The sequence below is a fragment of the Cupressus sempervirens genome, chromosome 7 (genome assembly GCF_028749045.1).
Source record: "Cupressus sempervirens isolate cs-2001-9-10 chromosome 7, ASM2874904v1, whole genome shotgun sequence".
Taxonomy (NCBI): domain Eukaryota; kingdom Viridiplantae; phylum Streptophyta; class Pinopsida; order Cupressales; family Cupressaceae; genus Cupressus; species Cupressus sempervirens.
The window spans coordinates 530,498,299-530,522,815 of record NC_143124.1 but is presented as its reverse complement, the minus strand read 5'-3'; the positions used below and the strand labels follow the sequence as shown (position 1 = coordinate 530,522,815).

Here is a 24,517-nt window from a genome sequence, read left to right as displayed (position 1 = left end):
TACTCATGTGACATTATAGTCTATGTTTACTTCACTGGGTTCTTTTGAGATTAGGCTTGAAATATCTTGAAGGTTTATAAACTTACATAGAAATAATGTGTATGCTCTACTTTAATAGAACTAAAAATAAATTAGAAATCCTTTTCCATTATTATGTCGATGTAAAATCAAGTTAAAATATGAACTCAAAAAATTTGTGATATGGAGTCAATTTACTTCAAATGTCCTTCTAAGCCCAGTAGTCCCTTCATACAAACACTAAATCAACAGAAATAATAAATCGAGGCATTGCAGTGAGAGGCAAGTGATGATCATAAGTGTCTAAAAGTGTTAATGGGTAGAAGAAAAGGAGACAGAATTAGTTTCCCAATAATACAGTAAGGAAAATCTCAGCAACAATTAATGGATAATTTAGAGATAGAATTTCTGAGAAAGAAATGAATAATTCATGAAAGAATCTTTGAAGAAGAAATAGATAATTCTTGTCATTATGATCAAGGCAAAAAATTTAGTGAATGTCTACCTCAAGAATTCATATGTACCTAATAATTGAGAATGTTTTGTTAGCTTTATCAGAAGAATCTTCACCCTGGGTGTTCATCTGCCACATAATTGTTTCTCTTTTTATGATTACTTTTTTTTTAATTCTAGTTTTGCAATAGTGTGCTCTTTCAACAAAATGTGTTTATATTATCGATTTCAAGATGCATGATAAGGTGAGAACATATTGTTTATTAATTACATCTTTTATAATTTGTCCACTCTCTTTGTTTGGATCATGGGAAAATTGTATTGTGTACAAATCTTTTGCAGATATTTTCATCACATTGAACAAAACTATTTTCCCTCATTATCTTGAGTCAAGGCCTTTTTAAATTCTTGAAATCTTGATGGGAACTTAACCCTGCATTATTGATCTAGCACTTTGCATCAAAACTATGTGCCCCAACCCCCTACAATTTATCACGGGTACAGTTTTGTAAAGCTCATACAATTTTGTAAGGCTCATTTTTTAGTGATCAATCAGTGTAGGAAGAATATGCCTATTCTTGCAAAGTCCCATAGGGTTTATGCAATTGATCTTCTTGGGTATTGATTGATACTCAGACAAGCTAAATCTTTTTGATGAGGTATTGGTTAGAACATCATTTTAGCCTTTCATGTATTCAATGTTGAATTCAAATTCTTGCAAGTTATTCACCAATTTTTGTCATCTACTATTTAAGTCTTAGAATTTTTTTTCTTAGGAAGAATTTTGACTATTGTGGTCAGTCTTTACTATGAATTGCTTGCAATCAACTTTTATCTAAACTTTGCAAGGGAACACATAATTAGTAACATCTTAGCATTGATCATGTTCTTTCTATGTCCTTGTGTTTTCTACTCTCAAAGGCTATGGAAAGATTAGAAATAATTAAGTATTATTATATTGTCAAATGGAAAGACTCTAACACTAAAAAGACAATACTAGATCATACGGGCCCAACCAATTTTGGTGAAATGGATATCTTTGTCTTAACACTTAACCAAATGATCTTGATTATTCATGCTCTTAGGATTTGAGCTCCCAACACCAATGGATTACAACATAATTCACAATGGTTATCCTCTTGACCAAAAAAATTGGTATGCCTGTAGTTGTCGAATATTAATGTTTGACTAGTTAAAATGTCATTCAACAAAGCCCATATTTTACTGTATTTTAAGTATTTTTGTGGGCATGTTAAATTTTTTTCATTTTTGTCAACATTCTTACACCACAATCTTTGGCATTCACATCTACCCTCATATTGCAGTCTTCATACGGTCTTGGAACTAGGCGTGCTTGATTGATTTTAGTGTAAGTCACATATCTTGCAATGTGTCCAAAACAATAAGCATCAAACTTACCAAATCTAATTCAATGTCTTTGCCACATTGTGGGCATGCAATAAACAATAGTGTAGCTTAATACTATTTCAATTTCACTTGTTCATGCAAACAATTGTCTTCCTTTAATTACTATAGTAAATATTGGACCAACTAGAAACGCATATGGCAGCATGCTCCTCTCCATTTAATTCCAAGGAAAGAAACACTTAGAAACACAAGTAACAACAGTTCCAAGCTCAAAAATAAGAAGACATGAGACAATATATTAATAAAATTTGCATATTAATTGCTCAAGAATCCCTGCAATAGCATCTTCCATATTAACCATGAAATATGAAAATCAACATTGAAAGGAGACCCAATTAACAGAATAGAAGCAACTTGAAAGCTACGTAGTTAAAAATAAGGTCTTATGAGTCAAAATGTAAAGAAAATAAAATCAATGTCTTCATTTGCACCTAAATTACCAACTTTTAGCATTATAAATGCAACAAAGAGTTGCAAAAATTGTTGAGATGAGCTAAATAGTATACACTTCCTTTAATAATTCAAAAACTTGAGTCACCATTCATAGAATCCTACTCTCTCTCTGGCAAACCTAATAAAGGATGAAGCCATACAATAGTACCAAAAAGCCAAAAGTCAACAACCAGATAAGCTTGTGTTTAGAATCTTTATCCCCTTTTACATATTGGTTCTATTATGTCAAGGATGACTTTAGCTCTCCTACCTTATGCATTTCCAAAACAATGTAAAATCCCCCAATAAGCTCACCTTTGTGATATAACTATGGAAATGTTGGCCAATTAGAATAATTCTCCAGGCCTTCTCTGACTTCTTCATCACTTAAAATGTCAAAATGACCAAATTCTAAACCCTCTTCATTCAAAGCATTTACAACCTTTGAGTTGAAGCCACATCGATGGGCATCAGGTGTGCCTTTCATAAAGAGCATGAGAGGAGAAGAACTAACCAATTTTTTCAACCGATCATCAAGTGACTCTTTGGGTAGCACTCCTTTTTTCAGCTCTCCACTTTTGTGCATTTCTATCATGATATCTAATCCACCTATAAGCTCACCTTTTATGTACAACCATGGATAGCTAGACTAGTTAGAAGAAGTTTTAAGACCATGCCTTACCTCTTCGTCATTCAGAATGTTGAAGCTCCCAAATTCTAGCCCTTCCTCTCTAAGAATTTCAATAGACTTTCGACTAAAACCACAACGTGGTTCTTTAGGAGTGCCCTTTATAAATAACATGATTGAGTTGGAATTAATAATGTTCTCTAGCCGAGAACTTAATGATTCACTTATACCAGTTGAGTCCACTATACCACCATTATCAGGCTCTGAGATAGCAGTATAAGGTTTAGGTTCAATAGAAGTAGCTTTTGCAATTAATTCACTAGACTCATGAGCGGTTAAGAGCAAGCCATGGTCTTTAAATATTTGTTTCAGTTCCCCACTTTCACGCAATTCAAGGGTGATATCATAGCTTCCAAGCAGCTTGCCCTTATAATACAATTGTGGAAAGGTTAGCCAGTTGGATAATGCCTTCAAGCCCTCCTGCACTTGTTCATCACTTAGAATATCAAAGTTTCCATATTCCACACCCTCTATTTTCAAAAGATCCACAACCTTTCTACTAAATCCACATCATGGCTTCTCGGGTGTCCCTTTCATAAACAACATGACTGGTTTGGAATTCACAAGTTCTTGTAATTTTCTCTTAATTGCGTCACTAGACTCTATATCAGTTTTAGTAGTCTAAGGTGACTTATATATTTGTTTCACTCTTTTGATAACCGTTGAACTAGCAAACATTCCAAGACTAGTAGGACTGGCTATCTTGGAAATGTCTATGGAACCAGACACTTTGGCCACTTTGTTGGCCAATTTGATGGATTTGTACCCTCCAGTGTATCTACAACTTTCCCATGCTGCAAATATTAGCATGTATTAGGGTGTTGAAACTCCAGAAAAACACTCATAACTTGATAAATGGGAAAGAAAATTAGAGATAAACCAAACATGCAACCACAGTAGTGAAAGCCTAATTTTTCTGAGCACCATTTTCTAACATAGGAACATTAGTTTGGATTTATTATCATTGATATCATAGTAACAAAATATGTCTTACCAATTCTACATGTAGACTAGAAACCTTGGCAAAAATGCATCTGAAAAAGGTTTTGCATCGTCTCATACATATATAGTGTGAAATGGTCTTGTAGTGGATATCAATGTAGAAAAAACTAAATAAGAAATTTATATCAACACGAAACTCATGATGAAATTTAATATATACATGAGAAAAGTGTTGATTTTTTATCTCTTTTTTTTTAAATTTCCCCACATTTTAATTTAATTTGCAATCCACATTTTAACTAAAATGCACATACAAAATTCCAATAAAGCATAAAATAACAGATGTTGAAATATGCTTATGCAACCCTCAACGCAATCCCAATTTGTATAGCCTACTAGCTCTAAAAGAAATATATATCAAACACATCAAAAAAATTGGATTCACTTATACACCCCTATTATCAAATAAATGTTTGACTAATTAAAAAATTAAGATCAATTTTTAACAATATCAATGTGGAAAACCTAAGGTATAAATCTCTATAACCAAAAAATACTGACTAAAACCAAGCTCTAGATGGCAAAAATTAGCCTGTTTCTCTTGTTGAAATTCTAGTAAGAAGAGTTTAGAAAACATAACTAAATTTGACTTTTTTTCCATTGGTAATTTCCCCTTGCATAGAGTCCTTGGGATTAGATGCCACAACCAAGTTATTAGACTACTAACTAGGATTATGTAGGCCCAAGGGTCTTAGTGGCTGCTATAAATTGTGCTACACATTAATGTCTCTCTTTGGATTTTAATTTTTGAATCAATTGATGTGTCATATTCTAGCTTTATTAAACTAATTTCTCCTCTTTCTCTTTTGGTGCTCAAAATTAGCAAGAATGAATCATTGATACCATTAAATTTTTGGTCTATTTTATTGAATTTGAAAGCTTTTGAATTTGATTATGGAAACAATTTTAAAATCAAAATTTTAGATCATATTCATCATCAAGATAAGATGAGCTAAAGATATAAATAAATACCAAATAACAAACAAAAACCAACAATAATAGAAGTGAATTCTATGACAAGCACCAAAACACAAGGAAGAAAATTGAAAAGATTTATCTTCAAACTTAATTAATAATGAAAAGAGAACAAAGAAAAATGAACAATGTCCTATCAGTTCCCAAGTGTCCTAAATGATGAATGTTAAGCAATACAAATATGTTTCTATCAATTCCCAAGTGTCCTAAATAATCAATGTTAAGAAATACAAATCTGTTTAACTGATTAAGAAAAATAGATAAACTCTCATCTAGCTTAAACATATTCATACTTCTAGTTTATGTTCTACTTATCTTGCACTAGTTTTTGTGTATTGAACATTATCCCCTTTTGTATTAGTGACAATAACATTTTTGAACTTATTCCACATAGCATTATCATCATTAAAGCTTATGACTAAAAGTTCTTAAATATTTTTAGATTCTTTCTACCGATGGTAGCATGATACATATGTAGGTATTGACCATGATTGGAATAGCCAGCTAAGCTCCATAGCCTCTTTTACATAATATTATGTCTATCATAAGCAATGATTAGGATTATATAGTTCAACATCACATTCTCACATGCACAAAAGATCATTTCAATCAAGCTTTCTTAATTTTTCTTGGTCACATGTAACATGCTAATAATTTATTTGAGAGCACATAAACCAAAGAAAACATAAACACATTTTTGTGGAAATCTCTCTCATTCCTAATTTAGTTGAATTGAAGATAAAAGATGAAAGTGATGCATTAATCTTGCTCCCAAAGATCACAAGGGTGAAATCTAGTATTCCAAGTTACAATCTAAAGATTGGATCAGTATGCATAATGGGTCTCACATGCACCTTGGAAAATAGGTGGACCCAACATAACCCCCTAACATGACCCTTCTCGCATTTGCTTCAAATGTCTTTGGAGTGTCGCTCAATACAGTTGTAGTTTCATAGTTAAGAGTATCCTCATAATTTGGTTGCTGCAAAAAAACCACATTAATCATGTTAAGTAACTTGAATATCTTCAATATTTTATCACACCGACAGAAATCCAATTCAAATTCTTTATGCTATTTTATAATATTTAAATTTCAAAAAATCAAAATTGTTCCTTGAAATAAAAAACCTTACTCATTGACAACATAGCCATTACTAGTTGCAAAGAGTCTTACAATCAAATATGTTATAGACATTAATCAAAATAATCATATGGAGTGTCTGAAAAATTCAATAGCTCTTACTTACTATAAAAAGATGATACAACTCATAAATGATGGTGTTGATATTGAGTATAGGTTTCCACTCTTCTCTCAAAAGGGTATTTGAAACTGTAGTTTGTCTACCAAGTGTTTTGTAAGGTTTGTGAGTGGTTGAAATACCTATTTAGGAGGGCTAGTAGGGAAATATCTTTTGTCACATGATGTGCAATATTTACAGTAGTACATTATTTTAGTTGCAATATGATCCCTCTTGTTAAATCTCTATTTGGTTTTTATCTAAAATGAATTTCCAAGGTGATTACATGGTACTTCCTATTTTCTTTTCCATACTGATTACATTCAAACATCTTTGTTTTACGCAAACATTCTATTACACTATATGAAGGTGAGTCAACCAATGGTGTTTCTGATTACCTTGCTCTTTCTTTCTGCACATCAGATTTTTTTATCAAATTTGGGTGATTTTGATAAAAAAATGAAAGACAATAGATCTTTACGGAATAGAGAATAGATGAGATAAAACCATATGCTCATTTTGAAACTCACCTCAAAGTAAAGTACAAAAAGAATTATTCTCTTCAAAAGGATTCATCTATATCTTTTATAGCATAGGATTACATTTAGACATCTTTCTTTTACTACAAACATTCTATTACATTGCATGAAGGTGAGTCAATCAATGGTGTTTCTCATTACTCTATTCTTTCTTTCTACACATCAGATTTGTTTATCAAATTTGGGTGATTTTGATAAAAAATGAAAGACAATAGATCTTTAGGGAATATAGAATAGATGAGATAAAACCATATGCTCATTCTGAAACTCACCTCAAAGTAAAGTACAAAAAGAATTATTCTCTTCAAAAGGATTCATCTCTATCTTTTATAGCATAGGTTTCACTTTTTGCAGGCATTAAGGTTGTTAGGGCTTGAATTTTTTTAAAAAATTAAGGTAACTAAGTAGATCCATAATTTGGCTATTACTCCAGCTTCAATTTTAATGCACCACCAATTTCTAGGTTCTTCTAGATAGGTCATCTAAATGACATGAATCTATCATAATTTGATCCTCTTCAGGAAAGAAAATGTAATTATGATGTAGTGCAAAGTAAGAGAATCCCCAAAGGAGATTTCTTAGCCCCCAAAACATAACCACCACATAGTGGAAACACAACAACAAGAATCAATAATGCAAGATCTAATACCAAATCACAACTCTTTATTTATAAAATAACTATTACATGCAATGTGTTAGGCTGTAAGGCCTTCCGGTTATAGCCAAATACAATAGCAATTACAATAATAGTTCTGCAAGATCCCTTAGGATCCAAATCAAACCCTAGCTAGTCTAGATTCACAATCTGGTAGAAACCCCCAAGGATCTCAACTTGTGCTTGCAAGACCACCAAGCAATCTCCTTGTTTTCCAAGATGTAGCTACTAGCCCTTCTCAAAATTCACTCTTCAAAGCTCCCCCTCTTCTCCACAATGGATGAATAATGACTAAAGACTTCCCCACAACCCCTACTTATACCAATCTAAGCCACAAGTTGGCCCAGAAAACAAATTAAATACAAATACATAAATTAAATGCCACAAGGCAGCTTGCAACAATAGTCAAATGCCCAAAATTGATGTCTAAGTAAAATTGTGATATCTCCTAGATCTGGATGAATTAGAACTTGTGCTTCAAATTGTAGGTAGAAATATAGGTCCTCTTCAATCTTTGAAATTTTTATCCTCTAACTCATTGTGAAAAATTAGTTATACAACCTGAAATAGACACCAAATTCCTAGACCATGCCAAGCAACCAAAGACCATGTCAAGCAACCAAAGACCATGTCGAGCAACCAAAGACCATGCTGAGCTCCAAGACCATGCCAAGCTCCATAGACCATGCTGAACTCCAAGACCATGTTGAACTCCATAGACCATGTCGAGCTCCAAAGGCTATGTCGAGCTCCAAAGACCATGCCAAGCTCCCAAACCATGCCAAGCTCTAAAGCATGTCGAGCACCGGTCCTTCTTTGACCAAGTACTAGTCCAAGCACCCACCAAAGCAACTACCAAACCTCCTCCAATGAACTCCAAAGTAGTCACCAAGAAAACCCAAGATGCTCCTTCATCATACTCCCCAAGTAAATAGAAAAGTGTGTCCCATACTTTGATGCCCAAAGAAAGAGTAACAACCACCTTCATCTTCACCAAAGGTTTCCACTCCAACAGGGACAAGAAAACCAATTTGCACATCATCCACATTTGCATCATTATGTCAAACAATAGAATCTCAACCATCCAATCAACATGCTCACTCCCAGGAACAAACTGAACATAATGCTTCATCAGCAAATCCTCATCCACACCAACAACTAGTGAATCCACACTAGTAGCAACAAACTCCATATCATCAAAAATATGTAGATCTCCATCAATACATGCCAAACTCACAACACCAAAAATCTTATTGCTTACAACAAGATGCTCTATAATACATAACTCACCACTAAGAACAACCAGATGATACATAACTGAGCACTCTATAATTTCCATAACAGATCCAAACAACTAATCATGAAAACCAACCTTTATCCCAGCATCAACAAGGTTAAGAATATCCTCAGCAACAACCTCTAGCTGCTCTGCAAATTTTGTACCAAACTCCACAATTTGATCAACAAAACCAAACTCTTCCATCTCAACCTTGTTATGTCATCTTCTCTCATGAACAAGTCTCTTAACCGGCCAAACAACTCTCTTTTGGATCGGTAGACTCAAGCTCCACAAACATCTACAAAATGCCTTCCTCATCCTATCCTTAGCTGAACTGGTTTCAAACTAATCAACCTCCTTATCTCGATCAGCCAAACTAGCATCAAACTGAGCATACATCTCAGAAAACTTCCTCTCCACTATATCATGGAGTTTTGCAATCATCTCAAGGTCCAATCCTCTCAGGGTCATCTCCCAAGATCTTTGTAAACCCTCTGCAACAAATCCTTCCTATGCTCCTTATGACAACCTTGAATTGTTTGCAAGTTAGATTGCAACTTGCCACCTTGCATGAACAATCAGGAACCACATCACAAGTCCAAGACCACAAATGTGCAATCCAAAAATCTCTCTTCAATCATGCCTCAATAAGATCGGTCTTCCATCTTTGCATCAATCGATCCATATGTAAGCCCTTTGCAATTACAAGCCAAAACCATGATCTGGCACCTCACAACCAAAATATCTAGGACTCCAAAAAGAAACTTCACCACCAGATCAAGATCAAATCAGATCTCCTTCTCCAACCCAACTCCTGGTGCAAACTGCCTCAACTTCAATGATCTATCTACACACTCAGGAACAACCTTCGCTCTAATACCACCTAACGTAGTAAAGGTAGGAGAATCCCCAAAGGAGATGTCCTAACCCCTAGCAAATAACCACCACATAGTGAAAACATAATAGCAAGAAGCAAGAATGCAAGATCGGATACCAAATCACAACTCTTTATTTATAAAATAACTATTACATGCAATGTGTCAGGTTGTAAGGCCTTCCAGTTACGGCCAAATACAATAGAAATTACAATAACAATTTTGCAAGATCCCTCAAGATCCAAATCAAACCCTAGCCAGTCCAGATGCACACTTTGGTAGAAACCCCCAAGGAAGATCTCAACTTGTGCTCACAAGCCCACCAAGCAATCTCCTTGTTTTCCAAGCCGTAGCTACTAGCCTTTCTCAAAATTTGCTCTTCCAAGCTCCTCCTCTTCTCCACGATGGATGAATAATTACTAAATACTTCCCTACAACCCCTAATTGTACCAATGTAAGCCAAAAAATTTCCTAGAACACAAATTAAATACAAATACATAATTTAAATGCCACAAGTCGGCTTGCAAAAATAACTAAATGCACAAAATTGATGTTTGAGTAAAATTATCATATATCCTAGATCCAAATGAGTTAGAACTCGTTCTTCAAACCATAGGTAGAAATATAGGCCCTCTTCAATCCTTGAAATTTTCATCCTCTAACTCATTGTAGAAAATTAGTTATATAGCTTGAAACAGACACAAATTTCCCAGACCATGCCAAGCAACCAAAGACCATGCCGAGCTCCAAGACCATGCTGAGCTCCAAGACCATGTCGAGCTCCATAGACCATGCTAAGCTCCAAAGACCATGCTAAGCTCCATAGACCATGTCAAGCTCTAAAGACCATGCCGAGCTCCAAAGACCATGTCGAGTCCCATAGACCATGCTGAGCTCCCAAACCATGCCAAGCTCCAAAGCATGCTAAGCACCAGTCCTAATTCAACTGAGTACCAGTCCAAGCACCCACCAAAGTAACTACCAAGCCTCCTCCCATGAACTCCAAAATCATCACCAAGAAAACCCAAGATGCTCCTGCATGAAATTAACTAAGAAAAAAGGGTTGAATTATCTTCAACATTTAATCTGGTCTTTAAACTTTGAAACTAATCCCTTTAAATCTATGCTAACTAGAGTGTCATTGAATTCGTGCTTTCTTTTTTTTTCTCTTTTTATACTTCTAGCAATTCTTGGGGATGTCATGGGGCATAAATAAATAGTTTGTGTTGTCTACACTCTGCACTCTGAACTATGTCTCTGTATCAGAGGTTGGAAGAACAAAATTTATATGTGTGTTTGGGGCTCATGTGGACGTTGTCTTAAAAAGTTTAGAGTAGATTAAGTAAGGAGACATAGTTTTGTTCTCAGTTTTAGGTGAACTGGACTTTAATAACTTGGAATTGGTGGATCATACTCGAAGACATATTTTTTAACCAATTTGATTTCTCAAGATTTGTGTTACTCTTTTCTTATAGATTAAAGGCCCATCTCAATCGGATGGGAAATGCAAAATATTTTGGTATTAGAGAAATTTATTTTAGTGAGAACTTTTGCTAATAGCTTTTGTCAATTTTCAATGTAGGCTTTGTTCTTTACAATAGAAATACATAAATATGATATTGACTACTTTCCATCTTTTTTCTTCTTCATTATTTTCATATTTTATTTTCTGGCATGAGTTGGTTAGATAGAGTACATTTGTAGCATCTCATTGATTGCTAATTTTCAACATACACAAGTTACAAATTTACATTTGATCTAGTTTGCCCCATATAGATGGTTTCACTCATCAAGTAAGTTTGTTTACAAGAATGGTATAAGAAATTATAAATTTTGTTATGCGGATATCACATGGATTAATATTATCAACATGGCATTGCCACAATGAAATACAAGAGTACTTATCTATATAGTCCACTAATATACACAACAATGTTTCCTCTGCCATGGACCCAACATCTGACCTTGCATAGAAGGTTGTCCCTTGTCCTTCGCAATGGCCTACCCTTAGTACTATCTAAGGGACTGATATCAAGGAGATAAATGTTTAATTTTTTGTGCCATTCTTGTAATTTATATAAATTGATGGGCTATTAAGTTGAATCTCCTTGTCACTAACCTTGGCTTGTCAAGGAAAACATGAAGAGCCATGCTTTGATGGAAGTGGAGCCTTGCCAAAAGAAGTTAAAAGGTATGATTATTTACAAAATATATAGTTATGATAATTGCAAAAAACACATAATAGTGTGGCTATTGATCATGTTATAATTTATTCTTTGCATTAAAGTCTTAAGTTTAATAGTCTAATAAAATAGACATAAATTTTACTTCATATATCTTCATGAACAGTCCTGCAGCTGTAAGAAGCTCAACTGTTCCATTATTCTTGAAATATTAGTAGTAAAGAGGCACGCAATAGCTTGTCTAATTGCTTCTAGATTTTAAAAGGATATCTAGTTCCTAAGCATATGATCAAATCTACCATCTTAAAATGATTCTCTACAGGAATCATCTCTTTTGGTGGCAATACATCCTGTAAAAGAAAGAAAGGAGTCACAATAGTAAAACCCAAGCTAATTAATAGCCACATTTTTTGTTCAGTCAATGTATGATCACTCAAAATATTGCATTAATCCTTAATAGTATAAATTTAGATCATCCATATTCCAATGAATCGAATTCAGGGAGAATGTAATTTTTGTGTACATAAACTAAAGGAATCTATGCATTGACTGGGGCATCCCATCCCATGATGATCAATTAAAAGTCATTTAATGAAGAGGATCAATATTTATAGGGAAATAGAGGAGAAGTTTGTGAGCCCTCTTTATTTTGATTTATAACTTTGATGTAATACAAACTCATAGGAATAAATGCATTTTAGCCCTACTAGCCCTCCTAGCATCCTAAATCCTTATTACAATAATGTTCTTATTATGCAAGATGCAGCACAACAAAAGTTAATTCACATCAACAAGGTCTACTTTTGATGACATGGGATCATCTTTGGTAAAGTGGGATTCTTCCCAAGGTTTGCCTCCAGATAGTAATGGAATGCAACAAGAAGTTGTGTAAGTTTGAATGTTATGTTTGTCAATTACATCAGTTATGTCAATTTCAGTAATATCAATAATACTCTTAGAATAACAAAATCAAATTTAGGATGGCAAGAAGTTTGATATGTTTCTGATTCATCTCTTTATAGATTGAATGAGTTGCAAATGCAATATTTGATTTTGTGAGACAAATATTTGGATATGTTTGTGAGTCAATCTTGTATGGATTGGATGAGTACATTTTTTGATCCAAAAAATAATCCTAATATGATGATTGATCTAAAGAGAAGTCTATTACAACTTGAGAATGTATAAATGGGTAAATGAATTATTGATGCAATCGCCATTTATAACAATCTCTTTATGAATCTGAAAATATGATTATCACCATCTCTAATTATTGTCCATCTTGTTTATGTGATGATCTTTTTGTGACGTTATCTCTATTTGAGTCTAGATGCACATGCATTTCTTTATCTTGATAATTATGTATCAATACAACCTTTCTTGGTTGTGACAAGGCTCCTTAATGACTTGATTATGGTGTGTAAATATGAATAAATTTGATTGATGTCCCTTGAGAAGTAATTTAGTCTTCTTTGATATGTTTTGAGGAGGCATGATGGTAGAAGTCACATAAAACCATTTTGTCTCATGGAACATGTCACACTTCTTCATGTAACTTAATCAAACTTGCTAATTTGGTCAACTAATTATATTTCCTTCAGTGGCAATCATGGATGCTTTCCTTAATATATGAATTATTTTTGTTTGTTATAAAAAAATCATAGCTATGGATTGTCTTTTCTCCTTACACAATATTGCCATTAGTATCATATTCATTATGTATATCATCTTGATAAGTCAGTTGGCCACTTTTATCATTCTACTGAATCCATCCAATTGTATACTATTGATTCCTCAATTATCCAATGATCAATTGAACTCATCCTGACCTATGTATTAACTAAAAGCTTGATATATATCAAATTAGAGATATAATTGGTACACATTTATATACAGATATGCATACAAGTCTGTTGAGAATCTCTATTGTATTATCTATTAATTCATATTGAGTTGAAGACATTTTTTATAGTTTAACATACTGATCAGGGATCAGGTTTAGTATCATTGTTGATATTCTAAGTATCATGCTTTCATATGGATGATTACTAATCATCAGGCTGTGCATATTTACCTTTCATATAACTTGTGCATAGTTGTGGAGTTTACCTTTCATATTACTTGTTGTGCATAGTTGTCGAGTTTTCTTACACTATTTAATATCTGTTTCTGATCCCACAGCTTTTGTTTTTTTGGTTCACGTGTTCTTGAATTTCTCTAAGGGTGAAGCTTGTCTGAGGTATGTCAACCTTATGCTTGTACTCATTTTCATCTTCAGTTTTACCTTAAGATATTTTATGCATTGCTGCCATGACGAAAACCTCCTCTCCAAATGAAAGAGTTGAGCAAGACCTATCAGAAACTAAAACATGAAATGGGTATTATTTTTTGCAGGAAATAGATGCATTACCAAATCACTTGAAACTGGGGATGGATGTAGAGCTCTATTTAAGAAAAACCCGCAAAGAAGAAAGTGCAAGGCTAGAAGAAGCGGCCAACAACCTATTTCCTCCTGAGGTTGTACATGTAACAATTAAAGAGGATGCAATGCTACCCCTAATTGGACATTGAAGAATTGCCCAGTCCATAACCCTTAAATCAACAATGTTGACCAAGTCAAGATTAGAAACCTTATTCAACATGCTTTCACTTATTGTTTCTGCTTCGGCTTCTACATCAGCACTCACATAGGGGATAAGATCCCACAACGAAGATGAAGACTATCGATTTTTGGTGCAAGTTAATTAGTGATGAAGTGGAGAATGAAGAAGTGCCCTCTCCACAACCCTTACAACCACAATGTTGACCTCGTGGAGATTAGAAACCTTATATTAATTGGTGGCTTTGACCCCAAAAAAATTGGTTGCATCTACATCACTCACATAATTGATGGTGCCCTATGCATAAATGTCCATTTGTTCCATGTTGTATCAAGCAATTGTTTCTTATCCAAGCCATTTAATTTGCAATCTTTTAAATCTCTAAAAAGAAAAAGTTGGAGCAAGAGAATTTTTCTTCTCAAAGGTGTCCTTTGATTGTAAAGCGTCCATTCCATTATTTGTTGAACTAGATATGTCTTATTTGTTGAACAGATAATGGAATGGATGCTTTACAATCAAAAGACACCTTTGAGAAGAAAAAATTTCCTACTCCAACTTTATCTTTGTAGAGATTTAAAAGATAGAAAATTAAATGGCTTCGATAAGAAACAATTGCTTGATACAACATTAAAAAAATTGACCAATTCTTGATATTTTTCTACCAATACTTGGTCAAAATTTCCACCAATTATTAAAAAAATTGACCAAACATTGGTAGTGTAATCACCTAAAAATAGTCATCTAGACTATTAGCCCCCTTTTCAACATTTTGGCTAAATTAATTTAATCATTTACCTAGACCAAATTTCTAATAATCAATTTATTTGATTATAACCAATAGTTTGACTATACTATCCTAAGTTCATTATTTGATTAAAAGAACATGTCCCCTTTTAATTAAATAAAAAACCCCATTCTTCTAATCCACTTAAAGTGCACACATAAAGTCCTTTTCCTATTTTGCAATTAAAAGAAAAGGCTTTGTGACTTTTGTCTTATGTGACAAGTCAACTTATATTCTATTGGTTGACTTGTGTGTGCACATGGATCACTCCTTTTTTCAAATTCCACCATTGATCATCCACCATCTTCATCTTGATCTCTACCATCTATACATCTTTAAAAGGGAGAGAGCTTTCCCCCTCAATCGATCCTTATTTTGAACATTGTTATGTTGTAAGTTTTCTAACAGATTTCTTTGGAGCTTTGTGGAGAACTTCTATTTCTTGTCTACATTCTCTCATTCATGGCATCATGGCATTCTAGCTTAGCTTAGCTTTCATTTTTACATGTAGCTTAATCTCACATAGCTTAATAATGGTATTGTAACACTCTCATACATGTTTTAGCATATCTCCACTTTGCATCTCATTCTAGCTTAATCTTCATTTGCATTGCATTCTTGAGAAACTCCTTGGGACATTTGCATTCTTGCATCTTGTCTTTGGAACCTCTCATTACATGGTTTACTAGCAAGAAGAGTATCTCTAAGGCTCATCTGAGAGCTTTCTTATTCTTTAAATATACTCTCTTGCACTCCGTGGATAGGGAGCTCTAAGCCAGCATCCGAACATTTCGAACTCATGGAATCGTTTGGATAGAAGGGTTTAGAGTGAGACACTTTCGAGTGTACATTTTTGACGCCCACCATGGGGCTTGAATCAAATTTTTAGCTCCATTTGCTTTTATTTCTTATCTCTAGTTTTTTACAGCAGCATATTAGATCTAATCAAATGCTTTTGTAGAATTATCACTTTGGTTTTAAGGCCAACCCATAAGTAGATTGGTTTGAGGGCCAAAAATCTAGTTGGTTTAAAGATTTAATCATATCTTTTAAATTGCTTAGAGTTTGGTTTTGAAATTTTGTTTGTAGGTTGGGTATGTGCTCAAAATGTCTCAATAGAATTTTATAAGCATTTTGAAGTGATTTGTAGAAGTTATAATTTTTTCTTTATTTTTCATAAAAATCCATTTTTGATCGCAAATAAGTGTATTTTTCAGAAAAACTTACATTTTCAGAAATATTTTTGAATTATAATGGGGGTTATTTCTTTGTATTTTGACTTTTGAGGTCTTATTAAGGATCAAAAATTCGATTTGATAAATCTGGCCTATTTTGACAAAATCGGTCTCTAGGGCTCAAATGAAGAGATTTTTTTGAATTTCTTGAATTTTTGGAAATCTCTCTAATTTTTAGTAGAGGTCTCTTCTTTTCATTTATGTTTTTGGTTCCGAAATAATAATAAAAAAGTCTAATCTTGTTGACTAGGTCAAAAGCAAAGAGTAAAAATGAGAGTATTTGTGATTAGTTTGCACTTTCTTTGCATACACTTGATTGGAAGATAACTTGGATATTTGAGGCAACTAACCAATTTTTATTGTAGTATTTTATGTTATTTCACACTAACTTGTGGTGCTAACAAGTTGTGATTGCAAGTTTCCATCCTTGTGAAAAAAAATCGAAACATTGCATAAAAAGAACGCATGTCAAAGCTTCAAATGCACAAGGGCTACTAACGATTGTTTGCAGGGCTGCCCAACGCATAAAAACCCAATTTTTCTTGTTCTTTACTTTTACATGTGCGACATATACTAGTTGTTTATTTTTAGGCACATTAAAACTTACAATTGGATCTTTTGGTGATAGGAGAGTATGCTCTTCACCCCACCCTTGTGGTGAATCAGAAATCTTGACTTACCATTTGATTTCAAGAGTAAGAGGCAACTGAATCTTCTTGGTTTGTTTGGGAGAAAATGATTGGAATAGGAGAGTATGCTCTTCACCCTTGTGGCGAATCAAAAATCTTGACTTCCAAAAGTTGATCCACTCTTTGTGTAGTTTAGAATCCTTTAGAGGGCCTTCTCTCGGACAACCTGAGAGGAACAACCCAAGTGGGGACAAGCAGACTACCCAGATCTTCCAACCCACTATAAACTCAAGGCTATCAAGGACACAAAACCTTGGTAGACGTAGTGTTTATCTTCACCTAGTGTGATCGCTTATGGAATTTTGACCATAGGGAGATCACTAGGCAAGAATGCTTAAGGTACTCTTATGGTCGCGAGATCGGTTACTCATCGCAAGGTGAGGTGTCCCATAATTGGGAGCAAGAGGAACACTATGAACGGAAGCCCTATCTAAACACCCTAAGTTAGTAACTACCTTTTTTAGCCACTCAACTTCTTGGTGCAAGGATCGATCCTAGTGGACTACCCTGATCACCCCAAGATTTTACACTCACCATCTGTTTTCCCTTGGTTATGCTTATGGCATTTCTATGAAAAAGCCAATATCTCTTGTGGGAAACCACTTGGTGTGAGGCAAAGGAGCATCAAGCATGGGCCAAGTTGTTGAGTAATGAACCATGTCTTTTAGGTAGATATTGCTTGATGTGTTCTCAAATGTCGTATACCAATGAAAATATTTTGAACATACAAATGACGATAATTCTAGAGAATTCTTTTGAGATGTCACCTATGCTTGTATCATGCAAGGTTGCTTTGTCCCTTGCTTGATTGTTTGAAGAATACTCCATGTGTCACTATCTTGCTTGGAAAGAAATTGCTTTTGAACATCAAACTTGCTATGCTATCAACTATTGTCAAACTTTGTTAACCAAGTCAAAACATCAAATGCAAACATTTTCTTGTGTTGCTTGCTAAGGGGAGTCTCATCATTTGATTTTTCTTTTATATGTCTCTAGTTCTTGAACATGCTTAAAGTGGCTGTTTGGTCTTAGTGCTCTTGGTCTTTTTGTCTTCATGGTCTATGCATGCTTGCTAGTTATCCTTTTGCTAAAATGGTTACCTTGATTTCTTGACAACACTCTTGGGTTGGGAAAGTTGTTCACTTGTCACCCTGCTTGCTCTATCTATTTGGCTATTTGGGCATCTTGCCTAGCTATTGACTTGAGTCATTCATGTCATAAGTTTCTTGGACATATTGTTTGACAAGTCACTTTAATCTCTCTCTACTATCTTGGCAAGTGAACACTCTACTCCTATAGTTTCAACATCAAGTTATCCTCTAGGCTCTTTTATGCTTGGCTTTGCATCTAAAACTATGGGATCTAAGCCTTGTTCTACCAAAATTCAACCGAATCTAGATGATCATGATATCCTCCATGTCACTAAAGAGTTTCAAGATCTATATGCACAATACAAAGAACTAGAAGAGACAAATGATCTTTCTTACCTTCATCTCTCTAAGCGCATGACAAAAATGAAATCTAAACTTGAGAAAAGGTTAGAGGAGAAGATTGCATCATTACATGAATCTTCCTTAAGGTCTTTACATGCATGTGAGTCACCTTCTTTGAGTTCATCCTCTTCTTCTAGGTCTACATGATCTACTTCAAGACATCAAATGTCTTCATCTTCTAGATCTAAAGACCTCTTTAGACAACAAGCAAGTGATACCTACTTTGAGCCTATTCCAAGATATCATGATGGACCTATCTTTGACGAAGACAATGATGAAGACATGAATGCATTCCATTCACTTGAGAAACAACCAAAGGACTCTAGACATACTTTTGATAGAAATTTTGCTCCCTTGGAAAATTCTTATGATGACACTTTGCAAAAACTTCTTGGCAATAAGATCATCATGTTACCTAAGTCTAGCTCCTATGGAAATCCTTTCTTGGATGCTTATTGTGCTTATCATCAATCTAATGAGCATAGTACTTCAAATTGCATTGAGCTAAAACATAAAATCCAAGATCTTATTGATAATGGAATTATTGATACCTCTAATGATTCATGCGATGAGGATACTTTTCTTGAGCAAGATTACATTAATGAACCTATGTCTAGTAGCGGCTCTATTACATCTTCCACTTCTTCCAACACTCGTGCATCTCCCAATACTTCAAATCTTTCCAACACGCATCCATCAAATAAAGAACCTAATGCTTTCCACATAGACTAAGTGTATCCTCAAGGGCTACCTCTAAAAGAAACTCAAGCTAACCTTCACTTGGTTTCAAATATTTTTCATGCTACTAATCCTAAACATCCTCAACCTTCATGCACTACTATGCCTAATCCAAGCACTACTCCATTCACTCTTCATTCTCCCTTGTCCTTAGAAGTGTCTCCATGTCAAGAGGACTCTCAAAAAGAAAAAGCTATAAATGTCAACAAAGATCAAGATCAAGAACCCTTTCATCTCTTTCAATATTTTTCCCCTCCATATCCTAAATCTTGTCCACCTCCTAAGTATGATGAAGATACCACTTCCATTATCTCCCTTGAGCTTACTGAAAATTATGAGAAAAGTTCTCTTCATATGCTATCCAAAGCTACTTTTGAAGATCAAAGCATCCCCTCATGTTCTACTTCTCCACATCCACTTCAAAATTGTGCTCAAGCTTCAAGTGCTTCTATTAAAAATGTTGTTCCTATCAAAGGTACTTATGAGTCTATTGATGGCTTTGACCATGTTGCTCATTCTAAAGATGTTGATATCCCTTCCCACTATCCCTTTGCATCTTCTAAATCAATCCTTGGTCCTTTTCCATCTAAGCTAAAGCATTCAAACCTTCCATCCATATTGGGGCCTTATGTTCCTCTATCTCCTACATTCACTTATAGCTCATTCCCTAGCTCTCCTATAATACCTCAAGATCAACAAAGACACTCATCCTTGATGACTTTTCACCCATCTATACATCTAAACCAATCATATCATCCTTATTCATCCACAAATCCCAAGTCCTTTGGAAGTGAGAATAAACATAAAAATCCATTGAAAAAGAAAGATCACTATGTCCCATCTAATCGACATGTGAATGCTAAGAATAGGAAAATGCACAAAAGAGACCACAAAGGTCCACTATTAAGAGAGATAAATCAAAGAAAATGTGGGTTCCTAAATCCATCAGTGAAGAAATGCACTCTCAAGCACTCAAAGAACAAGGAAAATCTAAAGCTATGTGGATTCCCAAGTCTCTTTTAAAAGACTTGAATATTGAAAATATTTCAAAGTTGACATTCAAGCTTCCAAAGGCTTCCATTCCATCTCCTTCCAAAAATATTTCTAAAAATATTCCAAAGCCTTCCACTCCACTTTTTTCCAAATCTTTTCTACCACCTCATACATCTAAACCTCAAGGTACTTCATCCATGATTCCTCCATCGTTCCAATACCCTTCAAGGTGTGTGTCAATGTTGATCTTGTCCAATATTTCAGCTACCCTCATGAAATCCTCTAAAGCTTACACTAACTTTCTATACATGAACTCTTATCCTCCATATATTCTTCCTACTACCATTTCCCTTTCATCACCCTATCAACATCTTTGAGCATACTTTTCTATGGTCTTGGCTTATCATGACTTATCTTTCCTATAGGAGCACTATCAACATTCAAAAAGCTTGAGCTCTTTCTAAAAATTCAAAAAATGAAAAAAAAAATGAAAATGTGCCTTGGTGAAAACTACTTCTTGTGGCACCTTGGTAGCAAAAGTAAAGAGAAATAAATTTATCCTATGGTGAAAACTACTTCTTGTGGCACCTTGGATAAGTATCATGATGAAAACCTGGCAAATAGGCATCATGCGTAATTCTTCCATCATCCATCTATCCCCTCTTCTCTCTTTGATCTTGACAATGTTGAGCTATCTTTGCATATTGGCTATCTTATCCATGAGATTCTCTATTTGTGCTTTCTCATTCCCTCATAGCCTCTATCTTGAGCTTTATTCTTATTTCTCTATCCCATTGCTATACTATCTAGTTGACCCCTTGATCTTGATCATAATAAATGAAATATGGTTCTCATAGTTCTCTTGACATGTCTACTCTTTTGGACTACATGCTTCATGCTATCTCACTTGTTGGCTTCACTGCTTATCCTACATGCTATCTTGCTCATTTCTTCTATTGCTTATCCAAAACATGCTTCATATGACTATTTCACCTCTTTCCCTAGCTTGGGTACTCTTGAGGAGTCAGTTCTTGAGGATCACTTTCACTTGCTTTACATTCCTTTCTTATGCATTATTGCTTATCCACTGGCTTGTTTCTGCATCATGTCCTATACCTTGCTAGACATTAGGAGAAAATGATGTGATCTTGCTTGAGAACTAGTAATCTCTAAAACCTTCTAAAAAATCTAGAAAAATCATATATGATATCCTAAAAATCAGAAAATGCCCTGAAAAAAATGATCATCTTAGTGAAAACCTAGCAATAGGTGCTTTGATGTATCACCAAAAAAAAAAAAAATACAAAAAAATTTTAAAAAGTCCTGAAAAAAATAAAATCTGTCAAGTGGTGAAAATCTAGAAATAGGTGCTACTTGAGACCCTTGCACCTCTGTCTATCAGTCTCAATCACCTATTTTGTTACACATTTCCTAGCTTGGAATTTTTTCTTGTCCTCGTCTTGGAGGCACAACTGCTTAGCCTATTGAGGTATTCTTGTGCATTAGGGTTTCTTGGACAACTCACAAAATAGTGTTTCTCAGCACTTCCCCCACCTTGACATCAAGTGTTTTTCAACACTTTTTAGATAGTTTACCTACGGTCTCCGATGTCGCAATTTTTCTCACTATCAGAATCAAGTCTTGAAGAAATGGCCAAGTGACTTGCACACATGCACTTTAACACTTAAACAACTGAGCTATGCTGATCTTTATCTACTTTGTGTGTTGTCTGTGATGATTTCTTTGCCATGTGTTCCCTCTCTAATAGTCTTTCGAGGATGTCATTGACTAGAAGATTGGGGGCATGGGACATATTTTCTTGATTTCTACTTGTGGGTATACTTTTGTTTGTCTATAGTGTTGTAAGCATTTATGCTGGTCCTATTCAACACTTTGACTTACAAATGTATCATCCTTGACTATTTTGCAAGACCACACTCAGGGTTTATCCTGGCGCGTATGCCTTGATACAGGTGTAATCTTGCTAAATTAAACTTAGGGAATCTAATCGTGTAGTTATCTTGACTTACATGTCTCTGATGCTTAGATTGGATTTACACATACCTATCTAATATCGATCATATTCATATCCTCATAGTTATACTAGTGATGGTTGTATGATCTCATGATGTCCCTAATAAATGCTCAATGATGAAATTAAGAGTCTAAATGTTATGCACTTCTTGCTGGTAAACCACTTTTCATATTATCTTGCATTTTAGGTTCATTTTCTAGCTTACTCTTGCATTCTTGCATATGGGGAGAGCTCTCTCATCATCTTTTCGCAGACATATCGGCTAACTCCTTTTATATTTTTCTTTACTTTCTTCTTGTTCATGTCTTTTCACCTTCTTAATCTTTCACTTCATCTCTTTTCTGTCTTATCATCACATTATATAAAGTTTTGACCTCTTAAATAATTTCAATGTCCTAGATTCATTTTTGGGATCAAAATCCAAATTCGAGTTCATCTTGATGGTCAAAATTGTCTTTTAAAATTCTACTTTCTTCTGAGCAGTTAGCTGACCTTTTGAGGTCTAATCTTTGAATCATCACTGGGGCATCTTCATTTCTTCATTTCTTCATCATTTCCATACTTCATATCTACTTCAACTCACTGTTTCATGTCTAAAATCACCTTTCTACTCGTTTCGACCTAATTTTTATGATATATCCTTCAAGGTCAACTCTAGTCAAACTGGGGCATTTTATCATTTTTTTTTCTAGTCATTCTTGGGTTCTAATCATCTATCTGTCATCTTGGACATTGCTATATTCTAATTTTCTCATGTCTAGCCAGTTTTTGCATCCCCTTACCTCATTTCAATTTCGATCCTGAGGGGGCAGAAATACTCTATTGTTGATTGTTACAGCTATCTATTTCTTAGGAGCATTTGTTTGAACTTATCACTTGCTCTCGATCTATTTGCTTTGCAAGGTGTTAAATTCTTTTTGGATCCTAACATCATCTTCCTAATGTTCAGTACTACCGCTATCAGGCTGTGCATTTAGGGCTTGTTATCTATTTCTGCATTTCATTCTTTGAAATCAGATATCTATATCTATCACCACCTACTTGGCTTTCTATTTTCTTTGACATAATATGTTCCCAAATCGATCACGCATTAGTCAAAGAGGGGAAAATATAATCACCTAAAAATGGTCATCTAGACTATTAGCCCCCTTCTTAGCATTTTGGCTAAATTAATTTAATCGTTTATCTAGACCAAATTGCTAATAATCAATTTATTTGATTATAACCTATAGTTTGACTATGCTATCCTAAGTTCATTATTTGATTAAAAGAACATGTCCCCTTTTAATTAAATAAAAGACCCCATTCTTCTAACCCACTTAAAGTGCACAAATAAAGTCCTTTTTCTATTTTACAATTAAAAGAAAAGGCTTGTGAGACTTTTTGTCTTATGTGACAAGTCAACTTATATTCTATTGGTTGACTTGTGTGTGTACATGGATCACTCCTATTTTCGAATTCAACCGTTGATCATCCACCATCTTCATCTTGATCTCCACCGTCCGTACATCTTTAAAAGGGAGAGAGCTTTCCCCCTCAAAGGATCCATCCATCTTTTGAATATTGTCATGCTGCAGGTTTTCTAACAGGTTTCTTTGGAGCTTTGTGGAAAACTTCTTTTCCTTGTCTCATTCTCTCATTTCCTTCATATTAGTCTTAAGATCATATGGCATGATAGTGTAGTTTCCTTCAAATAAATAGATCACATAGATTAATAGTTGGATTTGTAACATTCTCATCTCATTTTTAGCATAGCTTGCATTGTGCATCTCATCCTAATTTAGTTTCATTTTTGCATTGCATGATCTAAGAGTTCTTTGACACTAGCACTCTTTCTCTTGTCTAAAGAATCTCCCATTTTGTGGTTTACTAGGAAGGGTTGTATTTCTAAGGCTCAGCTGAGAGCTCCTATATGCTCATTTGTATGCCCCTTGCACTCCATGACTAGGGAGCTCTAAGTCAGCATTTGAGCTTTCCAATCTATGGAGAACCTCGGATAGAATGATTTAGAGAAGTGCACATTTTCAAGTGTACAGGTAGAAATTTTGACCAATTCTTGATAGTTTTCTAGCAAGAATTGGTCAAAATTTTCACCAATTCTAAAAAAAATTGACCAAACATTGGTGGAAATTTCCACCAATTCTTGATAGTTTTCTACCAAGAATTGGTCAAAATTTCCACCAAT

General features: G+C 34.5%; 1 pseudogene; it reads right to left on the bottom strand.

The window, feature by feature from the left end:
• Positions 1-2,473: 2,473 nt before the first annotated feature.
• LOC149547853 (monothiol glutaredoxin-S11-like) overlaps positions 2,474-24,517 on the bottom strand; it is a 35,870-nt pseudogene continuing 13,826 nt past the window's right edge.